At 39.0% G+C, this 16,060-nt stretch overlaps 1 long non-coding RNA gene across 3 annotated transcripts in view; it reads right to left on the minus strand.

Annotated features, from left to right (window-relative positions):
• Nucleotides 1-1,672: 1,672 nt before the first annotated feature.
• Nucleotides 1,673-16,060, minus strand: part of LOC107590341 (uncharacterized) — a 35,679-nt gene continuing 21,291 nt past the window's right edge. The window contains exons 4-5 of one of the 3 annotated variants that reach the window (XR_001609775.1): nt 7,012-7,193; nt 1,673-5,958 (exon numbers count right to left, since the gene is read on the minus strand). This is a non-coding gene — a long non-coding RNA (uncharacterized lncRNA). Of the gene's footprint in view, nt 6,071-7,011; nt 7,194-16,060 lie in introns of all 3 variants that reach the window. The other 2 variants (XR_001609774.1, XR_001609776.1) reach the window with 2 other exon arrangements.

Genomic DNA, 16,060 nt, shown 5'->3' on the forward strand with positions numbered 1-16,060 from the left:
AAAAAAAAAAAAAAAAAAAAGAAAGAAAAAAATTCTTTGGTACAAATGAGCAAAAGGGGTAAGTTTATCCTGAAAATCTCCGTTCCTATGCCAAACCCCCTCTTCGTTCTTTAGATGATGCCACCTGCTCTGTTCTTTACACTATACATCATCTCTGGAACACTCCATTCACCACCAAAAAAGGGGTGGGGGAGGGCACTGCCAACCAACGTGCATTTTCTGTGCCAACACACTTCATCAGCACTGCCCCTGGTGTTCTCACTCATACTACTAAACAGCCTGCTACGAGCCAAAATCATTTGTTTGAACGAAGAAACACAATTGTTTACTTTTATGCCTGTAAATTCTACAGTATAAAATATCTAAAATATCTTTATGTAAATGATTCTTAAATATCACAAAGGGGTCAGCTGGTAAATTCTGATTCGGTAAATACGATTTTACCTATAAATGATTTACTTTTAAGAGGGCCATAAGAGGGTTTTTTACGTGTGTGTGAGAGAGAGGCAGTGTGTGTGTGTGTGTGTGTGTGTGTGAGAGACAGAAAAAAGAACAGTGGGGTGGTAATTTATTTTCTAAAATTAAAATTTCAAAAGACATCTTTACGTAATATGTATTCCTTAAATAAAAGCCTTAAAATAATACATAAATTGTTCAGATTGAGCAAATGCCTTCTTTATAAATACAACTAATATGTATATTCATAGGTTCAAATTTGTATAAATTGCAGAAATTGTTCTTTGCTGATTTCAAATGAAATATGGACATGTTCGATATATTTAAATATGTGTACATTTAAACAATGATATATTTTAGTCAAAATGACATGAATTTGCGTAGAATTTTACATTTACATCGAAACTATTGAAATTAAGCAACCAAAAAAAAAGCTACAGAAAAAAAAAAATATCAAAGAACAACTCAATTGAAACATTTACATAATTAACACAAAGTACCGTCACGTATATTCGAGTTTTAAGGCATAACTGCGCAAACTAACCTCTGATGTGGCATATATTATGCTTCTATCCATAAGTATCCATGTTACAATTCAATATTATGAAAAAATATTTTAAAAATATTAATCGCAATGAACAGTTCACAAGATAAACGACAATACAACATGATAATCAAACACAAGGCCCAAATAGCTGATCTCCATTCACTACGTTGAAGTGTTCCAATAAACACACACATCAACACAAGCATCAGAAAATGAAAGGTTAATTCGTAAAAACCTTTTTCCGATAACACGATTTAAAACTCTCACTCCCAAAAAGAATACCTCTTCTCACTCAACAAAAACATTAACCCCAAAACTATGCACTGTGGAAGGTCGACTTACTTGTCGACTTATTTGTTGGGGGCTGATATGAACTGCCTTTACATACCCCCTACGCCATTTTCTTCAGGAATCGTACCGTTTATAAAACAATTTTTTTCGTATAAACCATAAAACCATAACAGGAATATTTCACACACATTTTAAAGACACAAAAATCAAGAAATACATCAGAGAAACGAAAAATAAACTAAATATGTACAAATACCACACAAAACTCAAATATTTGCAACTTACCCCGATAACACTGACATGTGCCTGTAGATAGAAACATTCCAGGACAAGTGCTGAAGGCCTTTTCTACTCACTTCACCAGCCCTGTGTTGAAGGAGAGTGAGAGTGAGAGAGACAGAGAGAGAAGGAGAAGGAGAAGAAGAAGCAGTGAGCTTTCCACAGCAGGCACAAGGACTGAAGGAGGTAGGCCAGGGGGCCAAGCCAATCCTCCCACCCCAGCTGCATGTCCCCAGCGCCGGGCTACAAGTCAGCCTGCGGTCCCCTGGTCTAGGACGACCGGGTTTTGGCCACAATAGCAACCCGAGAGACGCGTGTGTCGGCCCGTCTTGCAGTTAACAAGTCTTTGAATGAGGAATGTTAGCAAACAGACAAATAGAATGTCCACTGCATGTTAATGTCCCAGCCAGTCCGATCGCAGCGTTGGCCCAGGCGTATGAATAATTCAGGAGCTTGAAAACCAAGCCTCCTCCCCTCCTCCCCCCCCATGACTGAAAAGCCTTCAGTGGCTCAAGAGCACCAGAGGAGTGAGAGAGTGTTGTGAGAGAGATAGAGAAGAAAAGTATTTCAAATCTTAGCTTCAAACATTTCTATTCAGTCGAACGCGCACAACCGCACATGCACACGGTCGCCACAAACTTCTTGCGTTTCATCGTGCAACATATTTCTTTCTTACGATCGAGGCAGCTTTCACTCATTGCCTTTTTATGTCTTTTGTTTGGAATTGGCACCTGTCCCAGAAAAAGCTCCGACACCGCACCGCCCTCCCGCTCTCCTTTCAGAGACAGGGAAAGAGCGAGAGAGAGAGAAAGAAGAACTGTATGTGTGTGTATGAGAGAGGGAGGGCAAAAGAGAGAGAGAGAGAAAGGGTGGCGCTAAAGTGATAGAACTCCAGGCGCCTCCCTTCTCCGAGACAAGCAACAAGCAGGGAGAATACAGCCATTTTCAAAGCTCAGCAACGGAAAGGATCCGTTAACCCCTGGTGAGGATGAGAAATGCCACACACCTCCGGCTGCCGTAAATGCTCTGGACTGAAAGCGTCTCGAGGTGATGAAAATGCAGAAGAACACGCCGACGAGGTTTAGGGAAGTGGTGGAAAAGACGCGCTGGAAAAACTGAAGTGGCAGAGAAGCAGCTTGAGCCAATCGGTTGTGCTACAGGGTTAAAATCCTGTGAGTAGTAGAAATCCCTCCTTCTCTTGGCACAGACTGGGTGAAGGGGAGGAGACTGAACTGTGGAAACAGCGGTAGAGGCTTTTTTTCATTTCTATCTGCACAGAGAGAGAGAGAGAGAGAAAGAGAGAGAGAGAGAAAGGGAGGGAATTAGAGGAGAGGAGAGAGGGAAAACTGAAGTGGAGGGAAAAAAGTTGATGATGAAACCGAGAGGCAGTGGAGTACGTGAGCAATCTTTTTTTTTTTTTAATCCACCGTTCCAGCCAGTGAGCGAGGGAGGGAGGGAGAGCTGAAGAGAGGAGGGAAGCATGACACAGACTCCGGTTCACCCGGAGAGTGCACACAAACATACGCTCACACCCGTTACGAACCATTCAAACACAATTTACCAAATGCGCAGGCGCTCCGCCGCCAAGACCAAACTCGATCCTTGAAGCTGTCCTCTGGCTCGAAAGTACTGAATAGCTATACAAGCAATCACAAACGAGAAAAGGTTAAAAGAGTCAGCAGTTCAAAGATGACCATATCATGATGGAGGGTTCTGGGAAAAGTGGAGCGTGCAAATGTTGGGGTGTCTTTGTACATCCCACTGTCCCAAGACGTGTCAGGCGCATGGGTGAGACGGTCTGGAGGTGAAACATCTGTCGCAATTTGCAGGGAGATTTCATCTGCAGTGACCGCACACACACGCTCATGTACACACACTCTGCAACCACGGCCTACCTGAGAATCCGCCTGGTGCAGGAATAATTAGTGGAGCATGCCGCCAATCATGTTTTTCGATCTTTCGTGGGTGCACCTATGTTACGCCTCCCTTTTGAACCAGAATTCAATAACTTGTGAGGCAGTCCGATGCAAAAAAATTATTCAAGATTTCATTATTCTGTGCTGTATTTTACCAACAATCCATTTTATGCCATTTTTACGGCTATTGCACACTCTTGTAAACATGCCAGTACCGTCGAGTGCAAAACTTTTTTTGTTATTAATCAATGCGGCGATTAAATACAAGTTCAAACAGTTGATCTGTCTACTGCGAACAAGCCCAACGAGAATGCAAAAACACATACCAAAACATGCCAGTGTGGAGCCTGCGCCTGCTTCTGTTCCTCGAACTGTATTACGAACCTATTCTGCGTTTAGCGAACTAAAGAGTTGATAAAAGCATGCTCGTCGACCAGAGAACATGGCTGTATAGAGGGTGCTGCTGCTCATCAGGCTGTCACACGCAGATCCACACACACACACATTGATGTGGAGGAGGGACCGAAAGCACCCGGTCCGCCCAGATTTCCTTGCCTCGTTCTCGGCCTCCTCTTTCTGGCTCCCTCATGGAACTGACCTCTCATTACACACACACACACACACATACACACTCTCACACACACATACTTAGTTTCTACATACCACACACCCCACCCTCGATTCAACACCAAATCTGGGCCGAGTCGCACCCGTATAAAACCGTTACAGCTAAATCAAATTCCAAGTGCTCACCCCCTTTTTTTTTGAGTCTGATTCCCTAATGGCAACAGGTCACGCTCTGGCACAAGGTATGACGCGCCTACGTCACATTGCGCCACGTCTGTCGGCCAATCACGAAGGTGGCGCACCTCACACAAGAAAAATTGTGCTTCTCATTTTCTTATAAAACATTATCTGTTTTATTTCTCATTCTCTGCTGCTGATTCTCAGGCGTTCATTTTCTTGCTTGTTTACTATAGGACCTGCGAGCAGGGAGTCGGGACTTGGCGCACGTGTTGTGTTGTACATTGCATTAAAGTTCATTTGAGGATACAATTTTGGTTTTGGGTCGGCTGCCAACTCCCAAACAGTGAGCTGTTCTGTAAGGCCCCATCCTTCACAACCTTCACAAGGCTCAGAGACTATGATCAAACGCCAATCAAAACAAACTCTTTATGGTACTTTTCAGGGCTCAACCTCAGAGCACTTTAATGCACCATCGCTGAGATCATTTTAAAAAGACTCTCGTGTGATTTAAAAAGCGTGTATGTGTTCTGGGGTTAAAGTTACCAAAGAGCGATAACGGCTATAGTGAGTCTTCACGAGGTTAAAAAGCACAGCAGGTTGGTCACTTTTTCCACATTTAATAAGTGCATCCAACGTGATTTATAGATATATAACAAAAAACGTTAGCCTGTCTTTTGTTGACATTACATCGGTCGAATATCAAAACTGAAGCAAAGAGAACAAAATGGTCTCCTAACATTAATTCGTGTCAAAAAATGCCTTACTAAATACTAAAATGCACATTAATCCAATCAGATCTAAACATACAATTGAAGAGGATGTCAAAAGCACAAACTAAAATAATTAATTAAACGAACATTAACAAGCCATTCGCAGGATCTCAGATCCTAATAACTGTCTGTAGGACCTTTAGAGTATATTTTCTTTTCCTCCCAAATTAACATCAGGGTTTCCAGCATAATCAACTAGAACAACTTAAAAAAGCATCCTAAGGAATTTGCAGCCATGTGTTGCACATGCACATCACTGAGCTGCAATTTTCAACCCATAATTATGCTTTTGTGGAGAGGGCAATGAGTAAAAACTAATAACATGAGCTTCTTTAACCTGCAACTTTTCATCCGTGAAGAGAAAAAACCAAACAAACAGACAAAAACAACAGTGTCTCAATATAACCATAACACTCCCATGAAGCAAAAAATTAATTAAAACACAACAAGGCACAGATTAAAGAAGTGAGAAGCATTTCAATCCTAGTTGGTGGCCTAGTTCATCAAATGAGAGTTGGAGTTCCACAGAAAAAGCAACATGTTTAAGATCTGAAATGTCCATCAGTGTCTAAATCTTTCGCAAAAGATCTAGAGTTTACATATATATAGAGAAAAATTAATGTTCAATAAAACAAGCCCACATACACATGACCTAGTGGATTTGTGAAGGCACAGTGTATGTGTAGAAGATATTTAAGCCAATTAAGCCACATTTTACACAACATGACAGAAAACAACACAGCTGGGAAATGATCAGAAAACCATAGCAAGATCTGATCGGGCCAAACATTTATTTTTGCTTGGGACTCATAGGAAACGTCATTTTCAGACACCCTTTTCCTCCGGCGCAGAGGTAGCAGTGAGCTTGCAGCGGTGGTGGTCTCTCCTGGGCCCCCGTGGGCACGTGTCTACAGGACTCCTCAATTACAGAGGTGAAATCTGAGGTCAGCCTCTGTAGAGACAGGAACAAAGGGCACGACCCACAGGTCAGAAGTGCTAGACTGGGAGCAGGCTGGTCCCCATTGAGAGGGAGGGTGTTGTTTGCTTTGTATAGGTAAAGAGTACTAAAACATAGACAAACAGAGATTAAGAGGTGAGCTCCTTAGGACTGTCACTCAGAGGGCCCCTCCATCAACTCCGATTAACTCCCTTGACCTCTGCCTGCCGTCAGAAGACGCTTAATGACCCTTACGGCTCGCCGCGGCACTGACAGAAACATGAGCGGAGCTCTGGTAACTGATTGACACTAACTGACAATAATAATAATAATGTATTAATTTAAAAGATTTATTCATTTAAAGACAAAATTCCACATAAGATTGGAATAGTCTATAAAGAATTGTACTAGTTGTTTTTTATAATTAAAGCATTAAAAGCAGCAAATACACAACTTAAAAATTATTATATTTTAAACTATTTAATATTTGAATATTATTTAACAAAAATAAAATAAATGAGAATTAAATAAAAAAAGATGACTACCTTGACTCTTCACTGTTACTGTCCGAAATGAAAGTGTCTTTCAAACTATAACACACTAATAATAATAATAATAATAATAAATCCTGCTACTTTTAAATGAGAGTTATGATGGATAACATTACAAAAACAGAAAATTCACTACATGTTTTAACTGATTCTGTGGGTGTGATTCAATTTTACCACAAACTTGGAAGATGCCTTGATTACACATATACACACACACACACACACACACACACACACACACACCTTGTTCTTGCTGAGAAAATTTACCATGTGAACTGCATTTATGTTTCCTGATGTCCTTGTCCTGTCAGTTAATATGAGGACAACTGTTTTTCTCTCAGTAGTAGAGTAGATGACATTTATTAATCATAAGCCCAAGCTACTGGTATGGTATTGTTTAAGAATTTCCCATCCCTGCCCTACCACTGAAAACTAAAGCATTTTAAAGAATCTGCAATTCTACAGAAAAAAAGAAAATGATGTTTCAAAACAGCTTTGTATAGAGCAGTAATAGTACCATCATTTGAAGCAACACTGAAGCAACAATATCACACAAGGTAAAAATGATTTTGTGTCCAATAAGAGCTCAATAATTCCAGATGAAATCAGTAAGGATTAGCGTCAGCGTTTCGGATCCATCGGGATACGACTGCATAATTTTGTAAGGGTGGGGCAGCTGTGCAACAGTACAGTAAAGGTCTGAAATCACAAAATGGAGGACAGTTAGACAACATGGCGGTCACCTCTGATAAGAGCATGCGCCTATGTCCACGCAGGCAGGATGAGGCTCCCTGCGTGTAATTATGCAGATATCTGTATTATAAATAAAACAATCATATTTTGGTGTAACAAGTCTTCATATTTTGTAACGAAAGAAACTGTGCAGTGTGATTGTTACGGCTCTGCAAAACAGTAGGCATAACCTTGAACATGTGCGTTCAGAGTGCCAAGCCAGTTACATCGACGGTCAGCACTGCTTAACAAAAGGCTGCAAGGAAGAATAATTTTAAAACAAATAAATAAGTATATAGTAAAAAAAATAAAATCGGAAAAGTCAGAAGAGAAAAAAAGCATTGGTCTGATCTGGGTTTGCATGCAAGTTACTTTCTACACGGTGGGATCTTCTATCTAACCACTATTAAGATGACAATCACAAATTATTAAAAGATCACGATTGTGGGGAAAAAGGTATGAACTATATATGTTTTGTGAGACTTCAGACAAATTTGAGAAAACTTTTTTAAGAAAAAAATGTTTATGCATTTATAGAAATACATTTTTTTAAAAGTGCTATGATGTGAAAATTATTTTATGATACTGAATTCTGCGAACATTTGCTTTGTAATAGCAACAAAATAAAATGGTTGCTTCCCATCATTTTAATTTATAGGATTTATTTATTTATTTAGTTTTGGCTATTTATTGCAGATGCATTTACTGTAATTTAGTAGTGTAAACACTTATTTCTAAAAGACAACACAAATTAATAAAATAAGTCAAAGGCACATTAGGCATTGCAAACAGAGATTCAAACCGACCACAATATGACAAGGGCTGAACGACATTTCAATATGCATGATGAAAAATGGAAATGTCTCTATTTTAATTTTTTTAACATATGTTAAAAAATATCATAAGTGGTATTTTATATTTATTATTATTATTAACATAAAAAGAGAAAACATCTTCAGTTTCCAAACAAAGAAACGACAGAAATCTATTGAGACCAAAAAGTGTCTGACGCAATGTAATTTAACTTTCTGTCGAAAAGAAAAAAGGAATGACAATATAGATTTCACCCACTTCTTCTACTTTTCACCTTCAGACAGAATGATAGAAAGATTATACAATTTATGTTCTCATTTAAAAAGTTTAACAAACCACCTGAACATGATTTGTCCTCCTTTTTCTTTTACCGGCAGTGGAGATTCAACAAAGCCAGAAGTTTGTTCCTATTAGCAATTATATTAATTCACCATTTAAAAAAAAAAGGCAGAAGCACTAAGTCTTTAAAATTTAAATATTCCTAACACACTTCTGAATTCAAACAATGGATACTCTGAATGAAAAATGGGATTAATACAGTGAAAGATATGACTGAATGGCTCTTCTGTCTCTTATTTGCTAAAAACAAGAGACATTTCAGCGATGCATATTTTATTTTTAAATCACTGTGTAATCAGGTTGTGGAATTCTGGTTTAAACAGGAATAATACAACAATAATTCTATTGAAATGCTCTTTTTTTCTTAAAATTTCCTTACATGCTATTTTTATATATTAATTTTATTAGGTGTTAATTTTTTCATTAAATGACATTGCAATATTAAAAATAAACTTTATTCTAATGATGGTTATAAAATCTGTTAATACATATCTGAAAGTCACAATACATACTTTCATTTTTTTATTTTTAAATCAGTGCAGTAACATCTGTAGGGATTTTTGAGATTTACACTTACACAATACAGTTACTAAACTACTGAGCTTGGCAGTTTTTAAGAAATAAGGAATTTTTTTAGATAATCACACTTAAGTGCTGTTATGTGTTTATTTTCTCTTTTTTTTTACTGTGCATTTTTGTACTATTCTGCAACAAAGTCAAGCAGTACTACAGTAACATTAATTAGGAACGAGTTGATCATGGAGGTCTCAATTGAACGGTTAAAAAGAAATGAATTTAACAAGAGTTATTTGACTTCACTTGTGATTTTATCTGTATCTGACTGCTGGAAATACAATGAAAGTTTTTAAAAGCTACTTTACTCTAAAAGTAACTCACCTTAAAAAATTCAGTCGTGTGAAGAAAAAGGGACAAAAAAAAAAAAAGGATCGACAGGACAGACTTTCTCCGTGTCCACTTCACAAGAGCTCACTCGCATGGCCGCTAACTGCCGCATGCTACAATCTCCAGAACTTTCTGCTGAGCACTTTGTGTTTGGAGAGAGGAGCAGGATTCGGTGGCACTTTGATTAACTCTGAAACTACCAAAAGCTATCAGACCATTTCAAAATAAAAACACAAGTCAAAAAGCACAATTGAAAATTAACAGGTGCACTATTTTTGAGAAGACATACGCAGCTCACAGAACCAAATATATCACTTTAAGCTGTAGGGGAAAGGGCATTAACCAAAAAAGTCATTATTCTAACAAATGACTAGCAAATATTTAACCACAAATGAACTCCAGCCCACGGGTATACCAAAATGTGAGATTATATTAAATTATAAATGACTTCTAATGCATTCAAACATTTTAAGAGAGGAAAAGCTGTTTGAAGCTACACACAACAAACCTTCAATCTTTAAACTGCATGCTCAAATATCCAAATATTTCCCCAACATGCAGAGCAGGCATCATTCAGTGCAGTTTACTCCCCCCTAAATAACCTTTGATGCATGTTAACTCTCATCTCCACTCCAAACAGCCTGTCCATTCTGGTTTGCTTCTAATAATACATTTTAATACACCAGTCCTTCTTTATTTTCCTGAGTGCTGGAGAGCTGTGTGTGTATGAGGGGAATGGGGACAGTTCTGGCTCTTAAAAGCCAGCACAGACTGCTTTTGCATGTGCCACGTCACTTTGCCTCCAAGGGGACAAGACCTCCAGGATTTGCCCCAGCTGAGCCTTCTACACCCAGTCAACCCTCTTACCCCGCAACCGTCAACGACCGGAGGAAGGGATGTTACGGATGATATCATCACACCCTCTGGATGATGAAATTCTTTACATAAATGTTTTTTTTACTGCTGATTTACTCTCTATATTAAATAAACAGATAAGTGAAGCATGGTTTTAATAATGGCAAGACCATGAAATAAACTTTCCAGTGTAATTCCCCTTTTTAATTGAGCTCAGCTTCAGACTAAATTTAGTCACTATGCAGTTGTTAAAATTTAGAGCATAAACACATCATCTGAGCCAGATTTGCATTTGTAGATGGTCGTAGTTACATACATTTTAGTTTTAATTAATACAGCATAACAAAATCCCTTAGTACTGCGTCATCTAGAATTTCTCAATCATTCCTGAAGGACCATGAAACGATGGCCTAGAGGTCAGCTTGCTCTCCTGGGAATGACAATCTTTGCCTAGGTCATCAACACAAGTCTATAATAACATCCAATTTTTAGAAGAACCACACGGAATGTGGCACTCGTCATTGCTGGTGTTCAAGGACGTTATCCTGGTTAAAATTCATTTTAAAAGGATGATTATAGGTCAGTGGAGGCTCATTATCGCAAACGTATTATCTTGTCATGGTTTTTCTTCTTATTTTTTGTTCCATTAATTGTCTGCTCGTGAGTGTTCTCCCGATGGGAATCCCAACCTTTAATAGGCTGAGGTGAACATGGTGCAATATCGGCCCGGTGGCTGCAAGGCAACGTCTGCCGTCATCGCTCTAGTTCCAAGGCCCGTGTTGACTGAGGCCCGACAGACACGCACGCTCAAGTGCCACGCGCTCTGCTCGTCATCTACCGACAGCATTAAAGGGCTGTGTGGAATTTTCAATTACATCGCAAATGGCGAACAGAGTGAGTTACACTGCACTGGAACATTATCTGATCTATAGCTAAGAATTGTGTTATCCTTATATAATGAATCTCTAATGAGACAAATTCACTTAAATTTGATCTGTAATGGAATAAGATAAGATTGTATTGTCCTCAGAAGGAAAATACACATCTTTTAAAGTTTATTTATTCATTTTGCTATAAAGTTTTATGGGTGTGAGCTTCTAAGACTGAAAGTCACTATCCATTCCCTCCATAGGGGTTTCTCCACTCAGCCCGGTAGAGTCTGGTGTGGTTGAGGGTGAGGGGCTATAGATGCCAGCGGTCATGAGCATACAGGCTATAACAAAAGCTGTCTTTATGTAGCATGCATGCTGATCCAGCAGCCCACATTTTGTGCTGCAGTTCACACGTCCAGCTCAGAGGGGACAATAACGGGCCACAAGAGAGATGCAGAGATTGACTACTGCCTTCCTGCGGCCACACTAAAAATATTGTCAAAAGCGCAAACGCACACTGTAAAAATGTCAGAAAAGCTAACAGTGCTAATAGAGATTCTCTTATGTGGTTAATCTAAATAAATGTACTTATTATTACTTAATATGACTGATTATATAACCCTCTACATTGCGAGTAAATCACTCGCATATGCGACTAAATCTTCACTCTGGGCGACTAAATGATGTCTAATATTAGCCAATGGCTAATAAATTCTCAGATTTTACTCACCAGTGTGTGAGTTGGAGGCTGAGTATAAGTTTAGCACAGATATATTTTCACTCGCCTGACTGAGCGCTTCAGAGTTTCACTCTCCGTCAAGCGATCTGTGCTATTTATCATTTAATCTCAATGGATGCGCAGCGCACCTGTGTTTGTGTATTTGGCGTAACATAAACTCTAGTGTGAAGGCACACGACTCGCTGACTCGCACACGCGCAAAGTGAGAGAGAGAGAGCGAGAGAGTCTTACATAACATGCAGAATTGATGTGATACATGTAAACGATATTCCTTGTTGTATTTTCCTGTCAAAATAACGGAGTTCCTTTGGAATTCTTCAGCTTTTAAGAAATGGCGGGTTTTCCGGTAGTGGGCGGAACTAATGTGCAAACGACAATCTCATTGGCTGGTGCTCACCTATTATCGTCCCTGTTTAGATTTCAGCAAATCAGTTTGAGCGAACGCACACAACCTGATTAATATTCATGAATCCAGAAGCTCGTTAATCCTTGGTGCGCTTTATATTGTTCTTATTAGTAGAATTCGTATAATAATAATAATCATATCTTATCAGTATTATTGTTAGTTTTCTTTTTTCAATTTTTTACAGGAACACTGAATGACCAAAAAAAGCACCGGTCCTAAGTTCATGGTTTTATTATATATATATATATATATATATATGTATAGTATTTCAGTCTGGCGAGTAAACAAAAAAATTTACTAGCCAATAGCGATTAAATTGCCAAGGTGTCCGTAGAGGGTTGTTATATTAGACAAAACAAATAAAATCATTTTAAGGGTTAGATCAAATCAAATATCAATCAGGGAACAACGGTTTATTTTCACTTTTTACAGTGCATGACATATCAGATGTTCATGAGTGACATACAAGACATTTTATTAAAACGTTAGCTTCTGACTAAAAATAAGTCAATAAATAAACAAAAGTATTTAAAAAATTGCAGCATCATGTCTCTGATAAAGATAAAAAGTAGGCTATGACACTGCTGCGCTACCAGAGGACTTAAAAAATGTTTTAAATATAGACCAACATAAACATATAAATATGTTGTAAACTAGGTTCAAACAGTAATATTATAAAAAATTTTAAGTTATTATACAAAAATAGTTCACCCAAAAATGTCATCATTTAATCACTGTCATAAATATGAATTTTTGTACACTGTAGAACACAAAAAGGGAACTTTTGAAGAATATTGATGCTTCTCTCATCCATTCAATGAAAACAGAGGGAGATCAGGAACTGTCAAGCGCCAAAAAAATCTAAATGCACCACTGAATCTTCTTGGAATGACTTTATGAGAGGAACTGACTGATATTAAAGTCATTATTCACTGAAATATGTATTAAAACTTGCCTCACAGCTGTAGTTATAATTTAGTTTCACATTATGGAAAAAAGCAGCTTGGCCATTCTGCTGTAAATAACTCGATTTAAATTACCCAGAAAAAAGAAACTCAAATGACATTACACTGAACAAATAATGACAGAATTGTAATTTTTAGCTGAACTATTTCTTTAATTCAACTAAAGGAATGCAACAAAACTGGTACTTGTTATAAATAAACATGCATTTACACAAAAACTGTAATTCTTAAAAATGCCCCCTCCCCCCAAAAAATCAAGGATCTTGTGACACGTGAGAAACTTTTGTCATGTGTAAACGTCCTTCTCTGTATGTGCGCATGTATGCACGAGTGTGACATATGGAAAGTACAGAGTTAAAGCTCTGAGGATTGGGCCATGAGCTCACTCTAGGATTAATTATGAAGACCTGGGACTTCTGGTTCTGTCTGTGTGCGCGCGTCTAAGAAGCTACGTGTCAGCACTGTAGCCATTCAAACTGCTTACAAACAACAGTCCTGAATGGGCTCCATTTAATCAGGTATGCTCTGCGTTCTTCTGCCTCAGTGTGCAGATCTACAGACACACGCATGCACAACCATGCACGGGCTAAATAAGCATGTTCAAGTGTGATAATCAAATTATTGTTGGTGTTTGCTTGAGGGTTACCAAGGGCCTCTCTTCAATCTTATTCCCAGCTTAGAATTAATCACTCACCAGACATCTGAGGTGTTGCTACGCACACACACACGCATGCACAAACACATTCCCAGGGAGACGGGCAGAGTTTATCATGACAACCATGGAAGGGCAAAAGAAGGTTGAGAGACAGGAGAGAAAGGAGAATAAGAGGAGAGAGGGTTCCTCGAACATGTTAGCTTGGTCTCTATTGACCTGTAAACCTTTGTGACTGGAACAAATGCAAATGGCGCTGACTTGCTCACACAAAATACTAAAGGGTTATTCAAATGAGCCACTGCCAACAATACAACATTGGCCTACCCATGGAGCAGCCCTCGTCTGGAGCTGGGCCTTCAAACTCAACACTAACAACAGTCTAATGAAAAACAAAACAGGTCTATGAGAGTTTCAGTGGATGTTTGTTTAAAAAACTTTCAGCATTTTTATTTTTTCTGCATTTATTGTTCATGTCATGACTCTCATTTAAAGGGTTAGTTCACCCAAAAATTTAAATTCTGTCATTAATGACTCACCCTCATGTCGTTTCAAACCCGTAAGACCTTCGTTCATCTTGGGAACACAAATTAAGATATTTTTGATGGAATCTGAGATAGGGCTGTGTATCACCAGCAAAGTCACGATACGATACGTATCACGATACAGATGCCACGATACGATCCGTATCACGATACATGACGGCACTGAATTTCACCTCAGCAGAATTTAGAAAAACAGCTGTTTATTAAACACTGCTTACTATAGTGCCCTTTCTAGCTATTGGCAGAGCAGGCAGTTGACCTCTGCATTATGAAGTGCCTCCATAACTGTACCACAGTACAATATAGGTCATGGCATATGTTTCATGTTTACACTGTGCACTCCCCACCAGGTACAATATTCTGATTGTTTGCATCTTGTTTTTAAGCCCATAAATAATAATGTACTCGTTCTAATAAATTTATATTGCAATGTACTCATTCTAATATATTTAAAAAATCATTTAGATTGCTGGTAGGTTATCATTGCACAAATTAATACACTCTCAACAATAAAAAAAAAAAATAGAAGAGTTCTAAACCAGGGGTGCCCAAACTCGGTCCTGGAGGGCCGGTGTCCTGCAGAGTTTAGCTCCAACCCCAATTAAACACACCTGAACCAGCTAATCAAGCTCTTACTAGACATACTAGAAACTTTGCGGCAGGTGTGTTGAGGTAAGTTGGATCTAAACTCTGCAGGACACTGGCCCTCCAGGACTGAGTTTGGGCACCCCTGTTCTAAACTAACGCGCTGTCTTCACTATATCTAACGTACACACGCTCAAGGCTAATTTATACTCGACGCGTCCGCAAGTTCGCTTAGGTGCGGACGCGTCGAGTATAAATGACGTCATCGCGGTGTTGGCGGAAGTTTGCTTTGAGTGCAAGCGACGTCGTTTTGTGTGGCGGTGTGCACGACACTTTTTGTAACTTTCTACGCAGCTCCGCTTCCGAAGATGCACGAGTTCAAAGCGACTCTAGCCGAACATGCACGTCTGTGCCAGCATTTGTGTGAAACAGAAGCAGTTTGATGTTAAGTGCAGTCACACACACAGAACACGTTGCGGCCAAACTCAGACATTCAGGAACAAACTTTTTAGCGCTGCCCCGCAGTTTTATCAACTAAATAGCTTAATCGCTCAAGAGCTACGCAAGTGTAAAGCTCTGTTTTGGGGATTACGTCTCTTTATATCAGGCAACCCAGTTGTGTTCCTCTGCGGCCAGATTAAACCTTGTTGTAGCCTATATATGCTCTATTCATTCTTTTTTAGAAACCTCGCACACTTTTCTACTCAATTTTAAATGTTGTAAAATTGTAAACATATTAAGCGTGGTCCACTGCTGCACATGTGCCACAATATCGATACAGGGCCAGCTTGTATATTTTGAACACAGCACTAATCTGAGAGCTGTCTGACCCTCCATAGACAGCAACGCAACTGAAATGCTCCCAAGTCCAAAAACGTAGCAAGGAGATCTGTAAAGTAATCCATGTGACATCTGTGGTTCATCCGCAATTATACGAAGCTACGAGAATACTTTTGTGCGCAAAAGAAAAAAAATAACGACTTTATACAACAATTCGTCTCCTCCGCATTACCCTGGTGCCATTTTGGAGAATATCCGCTGGACGTAAACAACGTATGCTGTTCTGTGTCAGCTGCGTCACACCAGATCAGTTTCCTACGTTGTTTGCGCTTTGATTTGAATGAAAACAACATATCCACATGACGCAGCTGACACAGAAC

This window comes from Sinocyclocheilus grahami, unplaced genomic scaffold (genome assembly GCF_001515645.1).
Source record: "Sinocyclocheilus grahami isolate Dianchi unplaced genomic scaffold, SAMN03320097.WGS_v1.1 scaffold8.1, whole genome shotgun sequence".
In the NCBI taxonomy this organism is placed as follows: Eukaryota; Metazoa; Chordata; class Actinopteri; order Cypriniformes; family Cyprinidae; genus Sinocyclocheilus; species Sinocyclocheilus grahami.